This window comes from Peromyscus maniculatus, chromosome 1 (genome assembly GCF_049852395.1).
Source record: "Peromyscus maniculatus bairdii isolate BWxNUB_F1_BW_parent chromosome 1, HU_Pman_BW_mat_3.1, whole genome shotgun sequence".
Lineage (NCBI taxonomy): Eukaryota > Metazoa > Chordata > Mammalia > Rodentia > Cricetidae > Peromyscus > Peromyscus maniculatus.
The window spans coordinates 1,241,025-1,251,683 of NC_134852.1; the positions used below are offsets into that span (position 1 = coordinate 1,241,025).

At 36.6% G+C, this 10,659-nt stretch overlaps 1 pseudogene; it reads left to right on the forward strand.

Annotated features, from left to right (window-relative positions):
• LOC121826140 (vomeronasal type-2 receptor 116-like) overlaps positions 1-9,152 on the forward strand; it is a 478,502-nt pseudogene extending 469,350 nt beyond the window's left edge.
• The last annotated feature ends 1,507 nt before the right edge of the window (positions 9,153-10,659 follow it).

Below are 10,659 nucleotides of genomic sequence, written 5' to 3' on the forward strand. Positions count from 1 at the left end.
GAGAGACAGAAAGGACTGACGTACTTTGGTGATGGGATGGCCAAACACCCTAATAGTTGTGCCAGAAACACCATCCAAGGACTGAGGAATCTGGATGCAGACATCCACGGTTAGGTCCCATGTGGAGAGATCAGAGTCTAATTAGTGAGAAATAGGAGGGTTTATATGAATGAGAATTGTTGAATCCAAGGTTGGATAAAGCACAGGGACAAATAGCCAAACGATTGGAAACACATAAACTATGTATCAAAGGCTGAGGGTCCCCCAACTGGATCAGGCCCTCTGAATAGGTGAGACAGTTGATTGGCTTGATCTGTTTGGGAGGCATCCAGGCAGTGGTACCAGGTCCTGGGCTCATTGTATGAGTTAGCTGTTAGAAACCTGGGACTTTTGCAGGGACGCATGTCTCAATCTGGGAGGAGGGCCTGGACCTGCATGGACTGAGTCTATCAGGTCGATCTCAGTCCTCGGTGGAGACCTTGATCTGGAGGAGGTGGGAATGGGGGGTGGGCTGGGGGGAAGCGGAAGGGTGCAGGAAGGGAGAGAACAAGGGAATCTGTGGCTGTTATGTAGAACTGAATAGTATTGTAAAATAAAATAAATCATAAAAAAAGAAAAGTGAGGCTGTCACAGCTGTGGTATGAGATACTTGGAGACACTTGAGAACAGTGTTAGAGGAGTTACTTATTTACACATCATTGCCATTATTTAAGAAACATGTGTCTTCTTTCTTTATACTTATTTTTTTTATTCTCTGACACCTCCCAACTACCTCTTATGCTTACTTTCTGTAGTTTTGCTTATAATATATGCATATTTTGCAAAACTGGGCATAATACACATTTCAATTTGCAGATTGTTGATGGCAGTTATCAAACACAGTACTTTAGTTCACTGGGCCACTCTAACGGCTCAGGTACTTAAGTTTCTGAATGTTTCGTGTGCAGGAGTTAGTGTTTGACCCTCACAAGTTTTAGTCACAAATTCCTATTGTGTGATACCAAAATTTTCAATGATATTTTTCTGGGTTGTGATAAAGAAACATTAAAATAAGTTTTATTTTAAAAATGTACAGGTAAATCTTATTTTTATACATAAAGAAAACACAGTGGGACAGTTGCTAAGTGGAAATAAGACTATATTTAACTCTGAGTGAATCATTCAGAATGAAGGAATATGTTTGATATGTAATCGTCAGAAGATAGGAAATGTCTATAAAGAAACATAAGTTACAATTCTTCCAATAAACAGAAACACAAGTTGATATTGTTCACTCCCAATTGTATATTACTCATTTTTATTACAAAATATACCCTCATAAATAATCTTTCATACATTTTACACTTTATAGTCTTCCATTTTATAAAGATTTAATACTGGCATATTCAAATTTCAGTAGGATGCAAATTTTGTTTTAGTGTAAGTGGAAAGATAGTCATGAGATGTTTTCTAGAAAAAAGATATGTTGATCAGATATACTAAGTGTGAATATTGACATGCCCTTAATCTCTGAACTCAGGATCTGGAGCAGGAATATCTCTGTACATTTCAGGTCAGTGTGCTATAGATCAAGGTATCATTCAAAAGCATATAATCCATTCCCCACTATTGCCTATGTAAGCATTAGTCCTGTCCATACATACAGGTGAATGCTGACATATAACTTTACCAAACACATCTCTGGTAGTTAAATTTATTTTAAAAATTCTCTAAATAAAGATTTTACACCTGCATTAGATAAACCATAAAAACAAAAGAACAAGACAAAATGGATATGAGGGTATATGTTAAATAGATTGCCCACTGATTATAAAAGAATATAAGAAAAAGACCCAAGTGTACAAACTATTGTGTGCTCATAAAACATTATTTGACTGCCTTGGCCAAGTCAGTTAAAATCATAAGAACATGCCATAGTCTAATTGGTTCACATATCACATGTATTTTCGTTATTGCTTATAATTCCAAAATGAAGACATGATCAGGATTGCTGCTTGGGTAAAGCCTGTGTCTTTGTCTTTATCTGCTAAGTAAGCACTCCCAAAGCAGAAATGGACACTACTGTCTGTGGAAGATACCAATGGCTCATGTCATTTATGGGAGATGCACTCTCATGACATCTAAAAGCTATTTTAAGCTCCCAGGTTCTTATGTCATTCCAACGTCACAGCACAGGACATTTGTTTCAGTATTTGGGGGTGGTTGTGAATACCATCCAGTTCATTATAGTCCTTCTATTGACTACAAAGGATTATCTGTATATCTCTGTCCATAATAAATACCATACCCTTTTCCAGAACACCAACTGAAAACAAACACTTTCCATTGGCCTTGGCTTTTTTCCCTGGATGAAGTCAATAGGAATCCTGATCTTTTGCCAAATATGTCATTAGTATTTGAATTCTCTGAAGGTGCTTGTAAGACTGTGTCAGAATTATACAGTCTCATGCCTTTATTTGGAAAAAATCAAGATTTTTACCTTAATTATAATTGTAATGAAGGCACTACGTGTATAGTGATGCTGACAGGACCAATCTGGGAAACATCTGCAATGCTCTGCTTGGTCAACCTCCACCGCCAAGATTCCAGGAACAGAGTGAGTGTTGGCTTATCCAGATCTCAGGTCTCCAGGTGCCTCCATTGGCATTGCCTTGTAGGCATGACAATTGCCGAAGTCTCAATGGGGGTTGGAACTTCCAGATCAAAGCTGGAATGGCTACTGACTACATCTGTCTTTATGTTTTTTTCTTTTCAGTTTTTAATGTGACATTTTATTAATACTTTGAAAGTTTCAGCCATGCATGCTATCCATACAGTGAATTTTTCTCCCTGTAGAAAATGTTTCTGGTTTGTAATATAAAAAGAAAATTGACTGTTACCACTGTACTATATTATTTCCAGTAAAGTGCAATATCCTCTTGATGCCATTCTGATTACTACAAAGTACTTGTCCTTTTTTCTGCTGAAAATTTGACGTAGATGATGAAAGACTGAGGCTCAATGTAAGGAGGATTAAAATAAACATTTTCAAACCATTAATTATTATTATATAATTCACCTTGAGACATTTACCTACAGGTTCCTAAATGGTCAACATCTCTAACCACACATGAAGATAATATTTTCATAACCCATTTAAATACCCTATGAGTGATAACTTTGTTCTTTTTTATTTCTTTTTCCTATTAAATATGTATGGATGTCTTGTCTGCATGTATGCCTCTGCAACACTGGTACTCCTTGTGCATATAAATGTCAAAACAATGATTTGGATCCCTGGGAATTGGAAACAGTTCAGGGCCACACAGTGGGTGCTAAAAATCAAACTTGGGCCTTTTATCTGGTCAGGAATTGTTATAGACAACTGAGCCAATTCTCCAGCCATGAAGCATGTCCTGTGTAAAAGAAATTATTCATTAGAGGAATGTTTCTTGATACCACTAATTTTTTCAGTTCATCCAAACAAGAGTGTGTCTAATTTCCATATGTGTGTGGGGAGGAGGTAGTAGAAAAAAAATAAATGACTTCTTAGAATTTATAAATGATTTATTCTCCTATAAGTCTAAGGTATGTTATAGGTATGAATTCTGATGTGGGTAGTTTCATGGTATCCAATTCCAAATTCCTGACTATAAAGTAGCATGAAATTTAAAGGTGCAAACTTCAGAAATGTCCTCAAGTTTGAAATAAAGTTGTATGTCATGGATACCAGATAATATAAAATCTATAAAATATTCTTTTTCAGAATGACAAGGAAAGTTATTATCAGGGAAGAGGACATATGAGCTGAAGGTTCAGAAAAACTGAACTTTCTATCCATTCAGAGAGCAGCAATGAAATTTCAAGTGTGCTCTAACCAAGCTCACTTGAGTAGTACAAAAGACATCCGCTGGAGGCATATAGAAGATTAGGAACAATGCACGCTGTGCTCTACTCCCAGATATAAAATTTCAATGCAGAAAAAGAAACAAAAGTATAAAGAAATCAAATCAATACAACTCCAAATGTCAGAGGCATAGGCTTAATTGTGAGTATGTTCAAAGACATACTAAAAAGTAATCCAAAGAATGTTTATAACAGTATTCCAGAATATCAAACAGGACAAAAATCACCTCCAGGAGAATACAATGAGATCACAAAAACTTGCATACCATAAGGAACTGAGTGAACATGTGACTAACATGTTTGAAAGGGTATAAAATGATGAAAAATTTAAACTAAAATATGTAAAGGAAAGAAAATAAATTAAAAAATTCTAGTAAAAATTCTCACTAACAAAATATTTCAAGTTGAAGATAATATGGCATACTTGAAGACAAGGAAAAGAATTAGAAAACTGAAACTGTGACAAAGGTAAAAATAAGGACAAGTGAAAGATATATGGGACCAGGGGGATAGGATTAAAGGAACAAATTTACAATGAGCAGAAGAGAAGAAGAAGGACTTACCAAGACATCAACAGTATATCCAGTAAAATATAATGGGAATTTCCCAAAATATAGGGAGACATGTGGACATCTAGAGACAGGAGGCATTTAAATTCTAAACATGTATCAGATAGATACCTCCCCATGACATATTTTACTTAAAATTTGAATTATAAAAATAAAGAAAGGAAACTGAAGGCTGCAGACAGAGAAACCCATTTCTTCAAAAGGTCCCTTCCAGATAACAGCAGATTCCTTCATGAACTCTTTTAAAAGGGGAGAGTATCAGTGATGCAACTCAAGTAGGTAGAGATATAACTGCCAAACACTCTTACTATACTCAACAAAGTTATCCTTTATAGTGAAAGGAGGCTCTTCACGGGTATAAACTTGACTACATCTGGAATTTATTATTATTACTATTATTTGAGACAGGGTTTCTCTGTGTAGCTTTTTTTGACAGTTTATAAAAATGGCACATTTGTTGCTACAGAATGGTCATGTACATGACTTCATCGAATAACTACAGATGGGAACAGGTAATGGTCTAGACCAAGCTGGGTGGTTTGCCTCTTCAGGAAGTCCAGCACACAACCTGTTTGGACACTTCTACAAATCAGAAATACACAAAAAACATGAAAAATCGAGGCACTCAGCCACACATTGAAAACAAGATGTAACTGTTTATCATTTTTTGAAATGTTTTCCCTTTTTTCTTTTTTTAACACTTTTTAAAGTTTTTAATGCTGCAGCTATGTATACAATCACAAAAAAAAGAAAGAAAAAAGTCTGAACTGCAACCCTACAACTAAAAACAAAAACAAAAACAAACAAAAGAAGCTACCATACAGTTTCATCTCGGTAACACATGGTAAAATAACATCTTTTAAATAGTAAAATATCTCTGTGTAGCTTTGGTGCCTGTCATGGATCTTGCTCTGTAGTCGAGGTTAGCCCCAAACCAACAGATTTCTGCCTGGCTCTGCCTCCCTAGTGCTGGAATTAAAGGCGTGCACCACTGCCAACCAGCTCATCTGGAATTTATTAAACCTCAAAAATAGAAGACATACTTGAGAGGTTTTTTTTTTTTTTTTTTTTTTTTTTTTTTTTTTTTTTTTTACTTAATGTCAAGTAGGAAAATACACTGTTTTCCAGATCTTTAAGATAGGAAGACGTGCCTTATATTGAGTAATGGTGGTACATGCCTTTAATCCCAGCACTCAGAAGGCAGAGGAAGGTGGATCTTTGAGTTTCAGGCCAGACTCTTTTACAAATTGAGTTCCAGGACAGCCAGGGATACAAAGAGTAATCATGTCTGTGAAAGCAAACCAAAAAAAGAAAGAAGGAAGGAAAAGGAATCATGCTTATAATTGATATCTATTTTTAATTAAATTTTAATTTTTTTATATTTTTTTATTTTTTAACTTAATTTAATTTTACATATCAGCCACGGATTCCTCTCCCTGTTCCCCCTTCCCCCCAGCCCACTCCCATTCCCATCTCCTCAAGGGCAAAGACTCCCCAGGGGATACAGTCCCGACTCCCAGGGTGAGCAACGAGTCCCTGCTTAAGCCCCAGGTTCCAAACAGCCAGCTCATGCACTGAAGACAGGTCCTGGTCCCACTGCCTGTATGCCTCCCAAACCCATCAACCTAATCAACTGTCTTGCTTATCCAGAGGGCCTGATCCAGTTGGGTGCTCCTTAGCTATTGGTTCATAGTTCATGTGTTTCCATTAGTTTGGCTATTTGTGCCTTTTCCAACATTGGTTTCAACAATTCTTGCTCATACAAACCCTTCTCTTTCTCGCCAATTGGACTCCTAGAGCTCCACCTGGGGCCTGGCCGTAGTTCTCTCAATCTGGTTCCCTCAGTCATTGGATGAGATTTTTAGCATGATAATTAGGGTGTTTGGCCATCCTATCACCAGAGTAGGTCAGTTCAGTCTTTCTCTCAACCATTGCTACTCACAACTCCAGGGAGACTACCTAGAAAACAGGACCCTAAGGAAGACGCAGGGATCAACCAATGACAGAGAAATGGATGAGATCTACATGAAAAACCTGGACGTGAGTGGGGGTAATGAAGGGCAAAATTCAAGGGAAAGAGAGCTTAGGGGAGCAGGAGATCCCAGCTGGATCAAGAACAGAGAGGGAGAACAAGAAATAAGAGACCATGATAAATGAAGACCACACGAGAATAGGAAGAAGCAAAGTGCTAGAGAGTTCTACAGAAATCCACAAAGATACCTCCACAATAGACTATAATTGATATCTTTTAATATCACACATCTTACTTTCTGGATCTTAAGTTGGGAAGACACAACTTTAAATTACATCATTTAATATTGAAGATTCACCTCTAATCTGGGCTGCTCCCTCTTCTGGAAGCCTACATAAGGACATAGAAAAAGGAAACTTGTGCTATTTGACTGCATGCTAAATTAGTCCATTTATTTCCTGGTATTAGAAGCATAATTTATAGGACTTAAGTGTTAAATGAAGATCAACTGAGTCATACATTATCATGGAATGAGAAGTTTCTCCATCCCTGGACTTGCTATTTATACCTAGCAATTGTTAGATTATCTAGACCATTTCCTAAAAGACATCCTAATTCATTATATATATATATATGTGTGTGTGTGTGTGTGTGTGTGTGTGTGTGTGTGTGTGTGTGTGTGTGTAAAGAGAGAATCAGAGGAACATAGTAAGGGAGACAAAAAGACATAGAAAGATTCATTTTTATAATTTCTGTTTCTCTAGAGAACCCTAACTAATTCAGAGACAGACCAATGTTCTGTGATGCATGTTAGTTATAAGAATTCATAACCATGCTAACATTTCTAAAGAAGACACATAAAGAACTCATACACACAAAAAGTAAGATAAATACAAGTGGTCAGGGAAGACAAAGACAAGGTTAAAATTTCTCCTCCTGAGGCTGACTATCAAGTTCCAGCTACTAAAGTATTGAAGTACAATTAGCAAAAACTCCCTTGTGACTTTCCTAATTAATATATCTAATCAATATTAAATGCTTCATGCTAACATGGGTTTCCCATTTTTCCTTTATACACTGCCATTTTCCTAAAGGTCACATCTCTGTCCTCTCTATTTAGAGGCAATTCTTTGTCCTCCCTGTCCAAAAACCCCTTCCCAACTCTCTTGTTGCTTTACCCTTCTCTTTCATTCTCTGTTTCATGATTTTGCTTCCCATTTCCTGGCCATTGACCTCTGGTGCAAACAAATATACTTTGTGTTGAGAACTTGGTCTTGACATGTGATGTGCAGACTCCAAGGGTCATAACTGATTCTGTTTAGTATTTTCTCTATGTCAAAAGGTTTGGGCTGGCAATATGATACTAGAAAGTGTACTACAGGACTTGTCCAAATAGAAAACCCAGTCTCCATCAATTACAAGAACAACATTAATAAAACAGATAGAAAGACATCAGGAGGCACTATAACCATGGAAAGTACAATACACATTGTGAAAAGTAATGGTAAATTTACCAGTTGAAGCCCTTTCATCCTAGTATTCAGAATATACTGAAATTACATGTGCTTTCTGATAATATAGCAAATGGCATCATCAACACACAGTTAAATAGACAACATAATGATTGTTTAATTAAATTCTCATAAAATAATGAATGAGTATTTTGAAATGGAAGCATTGGTATGCAGCAATGTAATTCAATTACATCATCAAAAACAAATGATGATGTGCTGATATTGCAATGCTTGCTTCTTCAACACACTTAATTGTAATATGTCAAGAAATGACTGAAGAAGCATTAGTCATATTTTCTCTCTCCATCTGATGTGGATAAATGTTTGAGGTGTCCAGAGGACCTCTATGCCAAAAGAGAGCAGAACCAGTGCATTCCCAAATCTGTGATCTTTCTGAACTACGAAGATCCATGGGGGTTTTCTTTTGCCTTAATGGCATTGTGTTTCTCTGCATTCACAGTTCTGGTTCTTGGGATCTTTGTAAAGCACCATGACACTCCCCTTGTGAGGGCCAACAACCGGTATCTTAGTTACATACTGCTCATCTCACTCACCTTTTGTTTCTTATGCCCCTTGCTCTTCATTGGCCAAACCAAATCAGCTACCTGTGTCCTGCAGCAAATCACATTTTTAGTTGTATTCACTGTGGCTGTTTCCACTGTGTTGTCCAAAACAGTGACTGTGCTGCTGGCCTTCAAAGTCACAGTCCCTGGAAGAATGAGATATTTTCTGGTCTCGGGGGCACCCAACTACATCATAGCCATCTGTACCCTCATCCAAATTATTGTCTGTGCAATTTGGCTTCAAGTTTCTCCTCCCTCTATTGACACTGATACACACTCTGAGCATGGCCAAATCATCATTGTATGCATCAAAGGCTCAGTTACTGCATTTTACTGCATCTTGGGATACCATGGCTTGCTTGCCTTGGGAAGCTTCATTCTGGCTTTCTTGGCCAGGAATCTCCCTGACAAATTCAATGAAGCCAAGTTGCTAACCTTCAGCATGCTGTTGTTCTGCAGTATCTGGGTCACCTTTCTCCCTGTCTACCATAGCACCAAGGGCCAGGCCATGGTTGTTGTGGAGGTATTCTCCATCTTGGTCTCTAGTGCAGGCCTGCTGGGATGTATCATTATGCCCAAGTTATACATAATTTTGTTTAAACTAGAGAGAGATTCTCTTGAAAAGATAAGGGAGAAAACATCTTCCTGAACATCCATTTCATAAATTGTTACTGATAACTCTAGTGTTGGTATAGAACCACTGATTCTAATGTAATACAAGATGTATGCATTAGCTATTGACTCTCATTGTTTATCATGTCAAGAAATTCCATGTATACCACTTTTCTGTGGCCTACAATCTTCCACTCAGCCTCTTATTTTATAAGACCTGATTCTTTGATATTAGTGCATATGAGATGTGTTTTTTCTCTAATGCAAAGTAAATAGAAATAAAAAAATAATTCTTTTGATATATGAGTAAATGTGTGACATGGAATGTAAGAGAAAACAGAAAGTTTATGGTAGATTGAATGAATGTTTTCAGATGATGAAACTAATTTTCCCCTTGCAGAAGACAGAAAAATCCTGTTGCATTCTGGGAGTTAGAAGAGTAAATCTTAAAATACAGAAAAATGTTTTGTTAAATAGCTAGAAAGAATATTGAGAAATATGGAGAGATATCTCAGCATTTACAGTCATGTATGGCTTTTTCAGAGGAGATGGGTTCACTAAACAATCCACACATCTTGCAGTTCACTGCCAACTATTCACAATAGCTCTAATGGATCAGATACACTCTTCTGGCTTCTGAGAACACCTACACACAGATGTGAACAGAATAACACACTCAAAAATCATAAATACATAATTGAAATTAAATTAATGTTTTAAATTGAATTTTACATAGCACTATAGTGCAACACTTGTTTTCTTTGTCTTCCTGTTCACTGAAAATAGATTTTCTTTCACATAATGTCTCCTGATTATGTTTTCGCCTCCTTCTGCTCATCCAAGATCCTACCCACATCCCTTTCTATCTGAAACCACCCCATTTCTATCATTCATTGGAAAACAATCATGGTTCTTTGAGATAATAATAAAAATGTACTAAGATAAAGACAATCTCACACATTGGAATTGGTCAAAATGGGCATACAGAAGGAAAAAGTACCCAAGAGAAAGCATGAAAATCTGACCCATGTGTTTGCATATTCAGAATATCCATAAAAAATTACAATTTTATACATATACATATACATATACATATACACATATCAAGATTATCTGATAATGATTGAACAAGGCCTTGATCTAAGAGTATAACACAATGCAATTACAAGACATTTTATTGCCCTTTAAAGAACTGTAGCATTTGATTTTACTGTATAGCTCAGATACTTAGATTCTGATTCTTTTTTACCCAAGTTGAGTATTTATTCATTCAAATCAGATATTGGTTGCTTACTCTTACAAATTTGTGCAACCATTTCCCTAGTTATCCTGGAGGCAGGACATCATTATAGATCAAAGGGTTTTTGGATGTGTTGGCAATTACAGTTCTTTTTTGTTAATGGCCCTAGTACATTTCAGTATCAAAGACACTAGAATACTGGATGAAAGTTCCATGAAGGCACCAGATCAACTTCTGCATGTTTAATATGTTATGAAGGTGAAGTTGGGAAGATCTTATTAATGGGTCCTTGCCACCAGTTTGT